This window comes from Triticum aestivum, chromosome 6B, assembly GCF_018294505.1.
Source record: "Triticum aestivum cultivar Chinese Spring chromosome 6B, IWGSC CS RefSeq v2.1, whole genome shotgun sequence".
In the NCBI taxonomy this organism is placed as follows: domain Eukaryota; kingdom Viridiplantae; phylum Streptophyta; class Magnoliopsida; order Poales; family Poaceae; genus Triticum; species Triticum aestivum.
In genome coordinates this window covers 714036339-714049021 of record NC_057810.1, presented here as the reverse complement: position 1 = coordinate 714049021, position 12683 = coordinate 714036339, and positions in this window count along the sequence as shown.

Here is a 12683-nt window from a genome sequence, read left to right as displayed (position 1 = left end):
AGAATAACTATTCCTTACCAAGGTGACGAATAGTGCGGAATTTCATGAATATATATGTTCATATGTGATGTGCACGAAAAATTGCATAGATAAAAAGAGCTTTTCATTTGTTGTATTTGGGCCAAATGTTTTATCTTTTTTTATGTAGCCTGCAAATAAATGCATCATTGAAGATACTTTGTAGATACTTAGAGAACATGTATATTTGCACTTGCAAAGTTTTTGACAATTTTGGAACTTTTAATTGTATTCAGATATTTTTCAAAATAAAACGATGCACTCAATACTTCTCCTCCTTCATGTGCAATGCTAGTTGACTGAAGTACATAATATTGGTATTGTACACATTTATTAAACAATGTAAAAGAATACTTCCACTCTTCATATATGATGTCACTAACATACTCTTGCTATGGTACGCAGTTCAAAGCAACATAGAAGAATATTTCCACTCCTTAATGTGTAATGTCAGTTAACCGACCTACGTATTCTTGGTATACTGTGCACACAATTGTAAGCAACATAGAAGAATATTTCAGCTCTTCATATGTAATCAGTTGACCGGACATAATGGAACGGGGGAGAGCAATAAACGTTGTCTTCTCAACTTTTTGAAGAAGAGGTCTGGAATTGAATTTTTAATATTCTAACAAACACAGTTTTAGGAATGCCACAATACACAATACTAAGGTATTCTTTGTACAAAAAACAATCGGGTGTGCGGTATTTTAAAAATCACAGTATTACAACATGTAGGCATAAAATAACATGGTATATGAATATATAGTATTTTGCAGCATTGACAAAACCGAGGGGTGGATGTCACTTTTCATATTTACTACAGTATATTTTTTATCATTTTGTGTACGTATGTTAGGCAATTAACCTTTAAAATCGTTGTTTTAAAAAAACTTCGTAAGGATGTGCACAATTTGGAGCTTACATGTTAAGTCATGTATGACAAATTTATAGCATATACGTCACGACTCCTTGCTAGGCCACTGTCACACGGTGTATGAGTGTATCCGTTGCTCGCGCGCCCGGTGTAGGTGGTGCAAAGAAAGTTAATCAAGCCCTGCAGTCTATAAATGAAACAATGAAACAGAACTGATTAGGTCGTCCATGCCTCGGCTAGGCGTGATGCACTCTCTTTATGGCCTAGTATGGAGGGTGGGCACTAGTAGAAAAAGGACCTAATGTGAGACACATTAGTGTCGGTTCGATTTTGGCTCGGTACTAATGGTACCATTAGTGCCGGTTCGAACGGCTATGCATTAATGCCGGTTCATTTTTAACCTTTAGTACCGGTTCGTGCCACGAACCAGTACTAAAGGGGTGGTGACAGGCTGGCGTCAGGCCGGGGCCCCGCGATCACCTTTAGTACCGGTTCGTGGCACAAACCGGTACTAAAGGGCTAACCTTTAGTACCTGTTCATGCCACGAACCAGTACTAAAGGGGTTTGACCTATAGTCCCGGTTGGAGACATAAACCGGCACTATAGGGCAATTTTCAAACTCTGCCTCCCCCCCCCCCCCCGCGTGTATCGTCATTTCAGTTTTGAAAAATACAAAAGAAAATGATAAAAAATTCAAAAAATAAAATTCTTCGAGATGTAATTATATTACTACATCTACTAGTTAGGAAAATTAAAAAACTTAAATTTGGACATGTTTTGCAAAAAGTGTAGGAAAATGTAAAACGGCTATAACTTTTGCATACGATGTTGAAAAAAAACGTATAATATATCAAAAAATTCAGCACGAAAATCCGCATCCGATGGTGATAGCCTATGGCCTGTTTGCAATTTTTTAGAATCCTCAAATTCCAAAAGGAAAAAAAGATATGCTCAAATTTCAGTTTTTTTAATTTTGGTTAAATCTTGTCAAACTATGGTCAAACTACTTATTCAAGAAGTATTAATGTTGCTACATAATTATTAAAGAATATTAGTGTTACTAAATAATTATTTCATTTTTTTGAATTTTGGTCAAATCTGGTCAAACTATGGTCAAACTGTGGTCAAACTATGGTCAAACTTATTCAAGAAATATTACTGTTACTAAATGTTTTTTAGAATAATAGTTCCAAACTCAAACGGTGAAACGTGTGACCTAATGCTCAAGCTAAACTGCTGAGGGTTAATAGGATTAACAGCTTACATTTGTCAGGAAAACAACAAGTGCAGACTTGGAAACGAGGGAGAATAGAACCCGAAAGTTAAGCGTGCTCAGGCTGGGGTAGTGAGAGGATGGGTGACCGTTCGGGAAGTTAGATGATTTGGAATGATGAGGGGTGATTAGAGATTAGAGATTAGAGATTAAATTGAGCAGTGGTGAGGGGGTGATTAGAGATTAGAGGTTAAAATAATTCAAAAAATTGAAATTGAAAAACATAGAGATTAAATTGAGCAGTGGTGAGGGGTGATTAGAGATTAGAGGTTAAAATAATTCAAAAAATTGAAATCGAAAAAAAAATCAAATATTTTTTACAAAATTTTCAAAAAAACCCTTTAGTACAGGTTGGTAACACCAACCGGTAGTAAAGGTCCCCCATACCACGGAGCGAGCTCACGCCACGTGGTGGGCCTTTAGTGGCGGTTCGTGCCGAACCGGTACTAAGGGGGGGGGGGGCTTTAGTCTCCACCCTTTAGTGCCGGTTGCAGAACCGGCACTAAAGGCCCTTACAAACCGGTTTCAAAGCTCCGGTTTCTACTAGTGGGGAGATGGAAACAAAATACATACATATGAAGATAATTGGATCCCTGGCATTACTCCGAGAACTCTACAACATATTTACCCTAGAAGTGATAATGATATGGTGAGTTCCTTGATAATTGAAGGGGAACACAACTGGAAGGAAGAAACTGTTAGAAACATTGTTCCAGAGGACATAGCGGAGAAAATTCTTAGCATACCATTGAGTATAGAAGGATGTCCAGATTTTGCTTCATGGCCCCACACAAAAGATGGTGTTTACACAGTGAGATCAGCATATAATTTTGTGAGAACACTAAATTTCTAGAGAGACAGAAGTGCAAATGGCAAGGGGGCTTTTTCAGATCAGAAGAGCATGGAGAAAAGTTCGAGGAAACTATGTCAAATTCAATGCCCAAATAAAATGAAAGTAGTGTTGGAAATATGCCCTAGAGGCAATAATAAGAGGATTATTATTATATTTCCTTGTTCATGATAATTGTCTTTTAGTCATGCTATAATTGTATTATCCGGAAACCGTAATACACGTGTGAATACATAGACCACAATATGTCCCTAGTGAGCCTCTAGTTGACTAGCTCATTGATCAACAGATAGTCATGGTTTCCTCACTATGGACATTAGATGTCATTGATAACGGGATCACATCATTAGGAGAATGATGTGATGGACAAGACCCAATCCTAAGCATAGCACAAGATCGTGTAGTTCGTTTGCTAGAGCTTTTCCAATGTCAAGTATCTTTTCCTTAGACCATGAGATCGTGTAACTCCCGGATACCATAGGAGTGCTTTGGGTGTATCAAACGTCACAACGTAACTGGGTGACTATAAAGGTATACTGCGGGCATCTCCGAAAGTGTCTGTTGGGTTGACACGGATCGAGACTGGGATTTGTCACTCCGTATGACGGAGAGGTATCTCTGGGCCCACTCGATAATGCATCATCATAATGAGCTCAAAGTGACCAAGTGTATGGTCACAGGATCATGCATTACGGTACGAGTAAAGTGACTTTCCGGTAATGAGATTGAACGAGGTATTGGGATACCGATGATCGAATCTCGGGCAAGTAACATACCGATTGACAGAGGGAATTGTATACGGGGTTGCTTGAATCCTCGACATCGTGGTTCATCCGATGAGATCATCGAGGAGCATGTGGGAGCCAACATGGGTATCCAGATCCAGCTGTTGGTTATTGACCGGAGAGCCGTCTCGGCCATGTCTACGTGTCTCCCGAACCCGTAGGGTCTACACACTTAAGGTTCGGTGACGCTAGGGTTGTAGAGATATGAGTATGCAGCAAACCGAAAGTTGTTCGGAGTCCCGGATGAGATCCCGGACGTCACGAGGAGTTCCGGAATGGTCCGGAGGTAAAGAATTATATATCGGAAGTCAAGTTTCGGCCATCGGGAAAGTTTCGGGGGTCACCGGTATTGTATCGGGACCACCGGAAGGGTCCCGGGGGTCCACCGGGTGGGGCCACCCATCCCGGAGGGCCCCATGGGCTGAAGTGGGAGGGGAACCAGCCCCTGGTGGGCTGGTGCGCCCCCCCGGGCCCCCCCTCTGCGCCTAGGGTTGGGAACCCTAGGGGAGGGGGCGCCTCCACTTGCCTTGGGGGCAAGTTTCCCCCCTTGGCTGCCGCCCCCCTAGGAGATCCCATCTCCTAGGGCCGGCGCCCCCCTGGGGTCCCTATATAAAGAGGGGGGTGGGAGGGCAGCCGCACCCTGACACCTGGCACCTCCCTCCCTCCTTGCTACACCTCCTCCTCCCGCAAACGCTTGATGAAGCCCTGCCAGAACCCTGCTGCATCCACCACCACGCCGTCGTGCTGCTGGATCTTCATCAACCTCTCCTTCCCCCTTGCTGGATCAAGAAGGAGGAGACTTCACGCTGACCGTACGTGTGTTGAACACGGAGGTGCCGTCCATTCGGCGCTAGGATCTCTGGTGATTTGGATCACGACGAGTACGACTCCCTCAACCCCGTTCTCTTGAACGCTTCCGCTCGTGATCTACAAGGGTATGTAGATGCACTCCCCTCTCTCGTTGCTGGATGAACTCATAGATTGATCTTGGTGAACGTAGGAATTTTTTTATTTTATGCAACGTTCCCCAATAGTGGCATCATGAGCTAGGTCTATGCGTAGTTCTCTATTGCATGAGTAGAACACAAATCTGTTGTGGGCGTAGATGTTGTCAACTTTCTTGCCACTACTAGTCTTATTTTGCTTCAGTGGTATTGTGGGATGAAGCGGCCCAGACCGACCTTACACGTACGCTTACGTGAGACAAGTTCCACCGACTGACATGCACTAGTTGCATAAGGTGGCTAGCGGGTGTCTGTCTCTCCCACTTTAGTTGGAGCGGATTCGATGAAAAGGGTCCTTATGAAGGGTAAATAGAAGTTGACAAATCACGTTGTGGTTATTCGTAGGTAAGAAACGTTCTTGCTAGAACCCTATTGCAACCACGTAAAAGATGCAACAACAATTAGAGGACGTCTAACTTTTTTTTGGAGCAATTGCTTTGTGATGTGATATGGCCAAAAGTTGTGATGAATGATGAATGATATATTGTGATGTATGAGATCATGTTCTTGTAATAGGAATCACGACTTGCATGTCGATGAGTATGACAACCGGCAGGAGCCATAGGAGTTGTCTTAATTATTGTATGACATGCGTGTCAATGATTTAACGCTTTGTAAATACTTTACTTTATTGCTAAACCGTTAGCCATAGTAGTAGAAGTAATAGTTGGCGAGCAACTTCATGGAGACACGATGATGGAGATCATGGTGTCATGCCGGTGACGAAGATGATCATGGAGCCCCAAAGATGGAGATCAAAGGAGCTATATGATATTGGCCATATCATGTCACTACTACTTAATTGCATGTGATGTTTATTATGTTTATGCATCTTGTTTACTTAGAACGATGGTAATAAATAAGATGATCCCTCATAATAATTTCAAGAAAGTGTTCCCCCTAACTGTGCGCCGTTGCTAAAGTTCGTCGTTTCGAAGCACCACGTGATGATCGGATGTGATAGATTCCTACGTTCACATACAACGGGTGTAAGACAGTTTTACACATGCAAAAACACTTAGGTTAACTTGACGAGCCTAGCATGTGCAGACATGGCCTCGGAACACAGAGACCGAAAGGTCGAACATGAATCGTATGGAAGATACGATCAACATGGAGATGTTCACCGATGATGACTAGTCTGTCTCACGTGATGATCGGACACGGCCTAGTCGACTCAGATCATGTAACACTTAGATGACTAGAGGGATGTCAAATCTGAGTGGGAGTTCATTAAATAATTTGATTATATGAACTTAATTATCATGAACTTAGTCTAAAATCTTTGCAAAAATATCTTGTAGATCAAATGGCCAACGCTCATGTCAACATGAACTTCAACGCGTTCCTAGAGAAAACCAAGCTGAAAGATGATGGCAGCAACTATACGGACTGGGTCCGGAACCTGATGATAATCCTCATAGCTGCCAAGAAAGCATATGTCCTAGAAGGACCGCTAGGTGAAGCACCCATCCCAGAGAACCAAGACGTTATAAACGCTTGGCAGTCACGTGTTGATGATTACTCCCTCGTTCAGTGTGGCATGCTTTACAGCTTAGAGCCGGGGCTCCAAAAGCGTTTTGAGCAACACAGAGCATATGAGATGTTCGAGGACCTGAAAATGGTTTTCCAAGCTCACGCCCGGGTCAAGAGATATGAAGTCTCTGACAAGTTCTATAGTTGTAAGATGGAGGAAAATAGTTCTATCAGTGAGCACATACTCAAAATGTCTGGTTGCACAACCGCCTGTCCCAGCTGGACATTAACCTCCCGGACGAGGCGGTCATTGACAGAATCCTTCAGTCGCTCCCACCGAGCTACAAGAGCTTTGTGATGAACTACAATATGCAGGGGGTGGTGAAAACTATTCCTGAAGTATTTTCAATGCTGAAGTCAGCAGAGGTAGAAATCAAAAAGGAACATCAAGTGTTGATGGTCAATAAAACCACCAAGTTCAAGAAAGACAAGGGTAAGAAGAACTTCAAGAAGGATGGCAAGGATGTTACCGCGCCCGGTAAGCCAGTTGCCGGGAAGAAGTCAAAGAAAGGACCCAAGCCTGAGACTGAGTGCTTTTATTGCAAAGGGAAGGGTCACTAGAAGCGGAACTGCCCCAAATACTTAGCGGACAAGAAGGCCGGCAACACTAAAGGTATATGTGATATACATGTAATTGATGTGTACCTTACCAGTGCTCGTAGTAGCTCCTGGGTATTTGATACCAGTGTCGTTGCTCATATTTGTAACTCAAAGCAGGAGCTGCGGAATAAGCGGAGACTGGCGAAGGACGAGGTGACGATGCGCGTCGGGAATGGTTCCAAGGTCGACGTGATCGCCGTTGGCACTCTACCTCTACATTTACCCACGGGATTAGTTTTAAACCTCAATAATTATTATTTAGTACCAAGTTTGAGCATGAACATTGTATCTGGATCTCGTTTAATACGAGATGGCTACTCATTTAAATCCGAGAATAATGATTGTTCTATTTATATGAGAGATATGTTTTATGGTCATGCCCCGATGGTCAATGGTTTATTCTTAATGAATCTCGAATGTAATGTTACACATATTCATAGTGTGAATACCAAAAGATGTAAAGTTGATAACGATAGTCCCACATACTTGTGGCACTGCCACTTTGGTCACATTGGTGTCAAGCGCATGAAGAAGCTCCATGCTGATGGACTTTTAGAGTCTCTCGATTATGAATCATTTGACACATGCGAACCATGCCTCATGGGCAAAATGACCAAGACTCCGTTCTCCGGAATAATGGAGCGAGCAACCAACTTATTGGAAATCATACATACTGATGTGTGTGGTCCAATGAGCGTTGAGGCTCGCGGAGGATATCGTTATGTTCTCACTCTCACTGATGGCTTGAGTAGATATGGGTATGTCTACTTGATGAAACACAAGTCTGAGACCTTTGAAAAGTTCAAGGAATTTCAGAATGAGGTAGAGAATCAACGTGACCGAAAGATAAAGTTCTTACGATCAGATCGTGGAGGAGAATATTTAAGTCACGAATTTGGTATGCACTTAAGGAAATGTGGAATCGTTTCACAACTCACGCCGCCTGGAACACCTCAGCGTAATGGTGTGTCCGAACGTCGTAATCACACTCTATTGGATATGGTGCGATCTATGATGTCTCTTACCGATTTACCGCTATCATTTTGGGGATACGCTCTAGAGACAACTACATTCACTTTAAATAGGGCTCCGTCTAAATCCGTTGAGACGACACTGTATGAATTATGGTTTGGGAAGAAACCTAAGCTGTCATTTCTAAAAGTTTGGGGATGTGATGCTTATGTCAAGAAATTTCAACCTGGAAAGCTCGAACCCAAGTCGGAAAAATGTGTCTTCATAGGATACCCTAAGGAAACCATTGGGTATACCTTCTACTTAAGATCCGAGGGCAAGATCTTTGCTGCCAAGAACGGATCCTTTCTGAAAAAAGAGTTTCTCTCGAAAGGAGTAAGTGGGAGGAAAGTAGAACTTGATGAAGTACTACCTCTTGAACCAGAAAGTAGTGCAGCTCAGGAAAATGTTCCTGTGGTGCCTACACCGACTGGAGAGGAAATTAATGATGATGATCAAGGTACTTCGGATCAAGTTGCTACTGAATTTCGTAGGTCCACAAGGACACGTTCCACACCAGAGTGGTATTGCAACCCTGTCCTGGAAATCATGTTGTTAGACAACGGTGAACCTTCGAACTATGAAGAAGCGATGGCGGGCCCAGATTCCAACAAATGGCTTGAAGCCATGCAATCCGAGATAGAATCCATGTATGAACACAAAGTATGGACTTTGACAGACTTGCCCGATGATCGGCGAGCAATAGAAAATAAATGGATCTTTAAGAAGAAGACGGACGCGGATGGTAATATTACCATCTATAAAGCTCGACTTGTCGCTAAGGGTTATCGGCAAGTTCAAGGGGTTGACTACGATGAGACTTTCTCTCCCGTAGCGAAGCTAAAGTCCGTCCGAATCATGTTAGCAATTGCCGCATACTATGATTATGTGATATGGCAGATGGACGTCAAAACGGCATTCCTTAACGGCTATCTTAAGGAAGAACTGTATATGATGCAGCCGGGAGGTTTTGTCGATCCTAAGAATGCTAACAAGGTATGCAAGCTCCAGCAATCCATTTATGGGCTGGTGCAAGCATCTCGGAGTTGGAACATTCGCTTTAATGAGATGATCAAAGCGTTTGGGTTTATGCAGACTTTTGAAGAAGTCTGCGTTTACAAGAAAGTGAGTGGGAGCTCTGTAGCATTTCTCATACACTACTACAAAACCCCACCTATCCCAACACATGTCTACCAACGAAATGATAATATGTGTTGTTTGTTTTAATCTCCCACCTCCCAACTTATCCCACCCACCCCTGCTTAGCGCTAACCTCCTCTCCTTGGAAAAATCCACCATATGCGGTCGTACCCACACCTAGCCATTTTTTTCCTATCCGCCATCTCCCCTCCCCCATGATCCCCCTCTCACCGGAGCTCCATGACCATGATGCTGCCCGCCACCACCAATTTCTGCTAGCTCACGCGCTCTCCCACAACGTTGCTCACCAGCCCGACTACCCCACACTCCTCTCCTCTGATCCTCCACTGCCGTGACTTCCTCCGCGCTGATCCAGATGCCCCTGCAGCAATCCTAGCCACCACGGGCCGCCAGTGCGACTCCCGCGTCGGCCTTCTACCCCGCATCTCCGTATGCGCCGGTGCTAGATTGGGCTCGACCGTGCTGCTCGCATCGGCTACCTTGTCTCCAACACCGACGATTTAGTAAGGCACTTCTCTCCTCTGCTCGTACCCTCTCTGGTTCTTTGTGGTGACATAACATCGTTCCATGGTTGATTCTTTGCCAGAAATCGCAAATGTGATCTACGCTACCTAGTGTCAGCTGTCGTGGTGTTGTAAATCACGGCTGGATGACACCCCATCAAGGTCAGTGACCTTGCTTGAGGATCAAAATTCACATCACCATTCTAGCTAGGTATTTTAGTTTCGTGCTTGCATCTTCCAATGTGCACTACAGACTGCTATCTAGTTCTGGACATGCAAGCCAGTTGTTTCTTGTTTGTTTCTGTTTGGATGTATGGTTAAGTCCATATGTGTTATTTCTGAAAGAATGCTTGCGTCCTTTTTATTTATCTCAATAGTTCGTTCATGTTGCTGTGTGTGTGGATGAATCCTTTCCGGTTTCATTGTCATATGTTGTGTAATACTGCAGGAATAAGTCTCACATGTGTCCATCTGTCCTAATATTCCTCTTTGTTGTATGTATAATCCTTAATTTCATCTTTACTTACAGGTTCTGAAACTGAATGTGCATCCGTGAACATGTGTGTGTTTGTTGGATTGCATTCTCATCCTAGTAGTAGTTCGATCTGCTGTGTCGATGAAAATCTACAGGAGGCTGCAAAATGGTCGTGAGTTACCAAAGTTTTGTCTCCCTTAATTAACTAATCGCTGACTCAGTTTCAATTGTTGACCCGTCCGCTGAGTTCTGCATGAAGTTTTGGTTTGACGTTTTCATTGCGGTGCTTGCAGAATGATGTCGTGACAGTACCGCACAATTAATTAATGACGGCCAACAACATCACAACGCTTTTTGTCGTGCCCACACGCTGTGGAGACGCCGGCATGCTCGAGCTATGATGGTGAAGTTACTGGATGTAGGACCTATGGCATACTATGAATGCTGACTTGTTTCAGTGAGAACTTCAGTGCTTGTGTCAGAACCCTGTAAGATTTTACCTTGCTCCAATTAATCAATCAGAGAACTCATGGTTCTACATGTCACAACCCTGCTTTGGTGTTTACAGATTACAAAGAGATTCCCCAATCTGTAAAAGAAAAGGTGGATGCCAAGCTGAATAGTCGTGAGATGTCTGGAGCTGGGATGCTGAAAAGTATGTGTTAGTTCTTCTGGCTTGCTCTCAAATATTAACTTCTTCGTACGCGCACGCTTATGTAGAAACAACAAATGTCTTAGATATCTACTAAAAGATCATGTGTAGATGATATTTGAGCAAAGAAGTTTGCAATTTCCCAATCTACGTTACTACCAATCCTATTTTGATGCAATGCATCTCTTCTAGAATCCCTGTAGATTTTATGTTGATCTAAATATTGCATTAACTTATCTGTACAGTTGAATATGGAGTTGCTAAGGGTCCTGTAGCTTAGAGGCTAATATACCATTTTGGCAAGATAGTTAGACTTCTTGTGGTAAAGATTACTATATCAATTTTGTACGAAAATGTACCTTGTTTTACTAAATTATCTTGTTACTAACTTTGCATTGTTGCACTAAAATTCGCCTTGCTACTGTTGTACTAATGTTTAACCATTGAGTAGGTAGTAAGATTTCAAGGGAGCAAAAATAATGGGATAGGAGAGCTCACGAGAAGTTAACTCAAAATCCACTTAAGATGTGACCTTCACATAACTCACAAATTATAACCAGTACATGATTCACGATAGAATTGCACTAGACACATGACATCCAGTTGTACAACTGTATGTAGTAGAGTGTACCTGTTTAACTTGTTCGCAGAATTGGCTTGGTTTGAATTATATATGATGAAATTTAGTTATGTACCTTTATTGGATAAAGGGCACTTTATCAAAATCCAGTCATTTGTTTTCATATTAGTTGCTTGGATTTAGGAGGCAAATATAGTGGTGAATAAGAATGATTTTGTGGTAGAAAAATGTTGATTGTGTTTCATTAAAATATGTCATCCGATGTACATGTCAATCCCCAAAAGGATTTTTTTTGACATACTTTATGTTGACCCACTAGAATAATTATCCCCCCATTGCAACACAAGGGAAATTTCCTAGTATATAAATATCTCTCTTGTTAAATCACATTTGTGAGCATGTATGACGATACCTAATTTAGGAACATCCAAATTTAGCCTGGTGTGAATCATTTTCTTTGAACATAAAATATTTTTGTATTGTTGAAACCTTGCGTCCATTTGTATTTTCTGGAGAACTACAGTTCTTTCTTTGAAACCAAAGGATGTGTTATCTGTTAGCACATGATTTTTTAAAGGAAGTACCTCATTTCTTAAATAGTATGTTATCTATAAAGGTTTACGTTAACTCAATTGGCATATAGTAGATTTTTCATAAGAAAACAAGGGTCAAAAGTGTTTGTCAGATGTAGGCTATTACTATACTTTTTTTGCATACAAAGCTACTAATATCATGACCTTCAACCTTTGTATGTTGCTCCTCCTTTACATTTTGCTGATCTATTAACGTGATTTTTTATACACTAAGTTATTCTTCCTATTTCTTTGTTTTTGTAGATTGCCAAGATAAAATGGATGATGCATGGCTCGGATGCTGATTGCAAGGATAAGAACGGGGCTACCACTAGATAATTAGAATGTCATTTTTAGGACAATGTTTGAAACATTAAAGTTTATTGCAAGGTCGAGAATTTGGCTACTACTAGATAGTTTGACATCTTGTAATCTTTGGATCGTGTTCTTTGTAATGCAACATGGTTGTTTTAATATATGAGACCTTGTTTATTATATTGTGGCTCCTATATTTTATGTATTGATCTAATAATTTTGGGTGGCAATCTATAATATCATCAATTATTCATGCTATGTAGGCAAGCCTTTAGTCGTTGCCATGATACGTTATCATTGTGTTGGGTGACCAACAACGCATATGATGTGTTGTTAGTCTCTAACTCTATATGTTGCTACCTTACAACACTTCTACATGCCGTTTACCAACGCATGTATATGCGTTGCTGTAGACCTTAGCAACGCCACCTATGACAACGCATAATAATCCGTTGGTGCAGGTATATGGA